General features: G+C 44.9%; 1 protein-coding gene across 1 annotated transcript in view; it reads left to right on the top strand.

The window, feature by feature from the left end:
* The window catches only part of LOC143297118 (epithelial sodium channel subunit gamma-like), a 16,533-nt gene that overhangs the window by 8,929 nt on the left and 5,104 nt on the right, over window positions 1-2,500 (top strand). The gene's annotated exons all lie outside the window — the stretch shown is intronic.

Here is a 2,500-nt window from a genome sequence, read left to right as displayed (position 1 = left end):
GACGATAAAGGTGTTTAGAGTGAGTGATGTGTTGTGACGATAAAGGTGTTAGAGTGAGTGATGTGTTGTGACGATAAAGGTGTTTAGAGTGAGTGATGTGTTGTGACGATAAAGGTGTTTAGAGTGAGTGATGTGTTGTGACGATAAAAGTGTTAGAGTGAGTGATGTGTTGTGACGATAAAGGCATTTCAGTGAGTGATGTGTTGTGACGATAAAGGTGAGTGAGTGATGTGTTGTGACGATAAAGGTGTTTAGAGTGAGTGATGTGTTGTGACGATAAAGGTGTTAGAGTGATGTGTTGTGACGATAAAGGTGTTTAGAGTGAGTGATGTGTTGTGACGATAAAGGTGTTTAGAGTGAGTGATGTGTTGTGACGATAAAGGTGTTTAGAGTGAGTGATGTGTTGTGACGATAAAGGTGTTAGAGTGAGTGATGTGTTGTGACGATAAAGGTGTTTAGAGTGAGTGATGTGTTGTGACGATAAAGGTGTTAGAGTGAGTGATGTGTTGTGACGATCAAGATGTTTGAGTGAGTGATGTGTTGTGACGATAAAGGTGTTTGAGTGAGTGATGTGTTGTGACGATAAAGGTGTTTAGAGTGAGTGATGTGTTGTGACGATAAAGGTGTTTAGAGTGAGTGATGTGTTGTGACGATAAAGGTGTTAGAGTGAGTGATACTCTGATTGTTCCTTCCCCATCCTTGCTCCTGTTTGTCTGTCTGTCTGTCTTCCGTTCTTTCCTCTATTCTCTGTCTTCGCCTGTCTGCCAGTCTGTCTCCTCTGTCTGTACAATAGACTGAGCAACATACTAGACGCCACGTTCTTGGCATCAGAGATCTTTTCCCACCCCTCTTCAGTGGCAGCCTCTGTGCGTGTGTGTATGTGTGTGTTTGTGAGTTTGTGTGGGTCTGTGTGTTTGTGTGCGTGGGTGCGTGCGCGTGGGTGTAAGTGTACACAAGTGTCAGGAGAGTTCTGTGCACGTGCGTGTGTGTGTGCGTGTGTGTGTTCGTGTGAGGGGGGTGGGGGTGGGGGGTAGAGGATGAGGTATGTGTGTGTATGCATGCCTACACTGTGGGAACAACGGAATATTGGAACGTGCGGGTGTGCATATATATATTTGTATAATTATATGTGTGTGGGGTTGGGGGTGGGGGATATGGACGTATGTGTGTGTGCTGGTACAAGTAAGTGTGCCTCTGTGTGTGTGTGTGTGTGTGTGTGTGTGTGTGTGCGCGCGTTTGTGTGTGTGTGTGTGTGTGTGTGCGTGTGCCGTGGAAGCTGCGATACGTAGCCTAGAAATGAGTGTGTGGAAGAGGGAGGGTAGAGGGGGTGCAGGGTAATGTGTGTGTGTGTGTTTGGGCTCATGTACGTTTATGTGTATTTGATTGTACTTTCATATCTGTGAAACTCCATGTTTGGTGCATATATGTTATGCATATGCGTGTGTGTATGTGTGAATGTGTGTCTGCATGTTTTACATTTATTTGCTTATTTATCATTATTGTTGTCTTTTTTATTTTATTTTATTTATCTATTCATTTATCTATTTATTTTTCTTTTTGTACGCCTATAGTTGACTTCATTAAGTTCTTGCGCCTTATAAACATTATTATTATTATTAGTAGTTTTTTATGTATTTATCTATTATTTATTTATTCACTTGTTTCTTTTCATTTTATTTTATTTATTTATTTATTTATTATTATTATTTCATTTTATTTTATTTCATTTTATTTGTTTCTTCATTTTAACATTTTTTCTCAAGGCCTGACTAAGCGCTTTGGGTTACGCTCCTGGTCAGGCATCTGCTTGGCAGATGTGGTATAACGTATATGGATTTGTCCGAACGCAGTGACGCCTCCTTGAGCTACTGAAACTGAAACTGTCTGTCCGTTTGTCTGTCTGTCTGTTTGTCTCTGCTGCTGCTGCTGCTGCTGTTGATGATGATGATGATGATGATGACCTGCTATATTGTCATCACTATCACAGCAACCACCACTACTGCTGCTGTTGCAACCACTTCCACCACTCCCCACCTCCACCACAACCACTCCATACCTCTCCTCAATCTCCCCACCACTCCGCCCAAACACCACTCCCCACACATACCCCCACCACTTTCCCCACCACTTCCTCCACCATTTACCACCACCACACTACTCCACTACCACCACCCTGCCACTTACCACCACCACACCCCACCCCACCACTACTACCACCTTACCACTCACCACCACCCCACCCCACAACCACCATTACCCTACCACTCACCACCACCACATCACACCACTAGCACTCTCCCTACCACTTACCACCACCACACCACACCACTACCACTTCCCCACCGCTCACCCCCCACCCCCCCCACACACACACCACCACTACCACTACCCTGCCACTCACCACAACCACACCACACCACTACCACTACCCTACCACTCACCACCACACCATCCCACCACTACCACTACCCTAGCACTCACTACCCCACCACTACCACTA

This window comes from Babylonia areolata, chromosome 22 (assembly GCF_041734735.1).
Source record: "Babylonia areolata isolate BAREFJ2019XMU chromosome 22, ASM4173473v1, whole genome shotgun sequence".
NCBI lineage: Eukaryota > Metazoa > Mollusca > Gastropoda > Neogastropoda > Buccinidae > Babylonia > Babylonia areolata.
The sequence above is the reverse complement of the archived record's forward strand: the minus strand, read 5'-3'. Positions and strand labels throughout refer to the sequence as shown.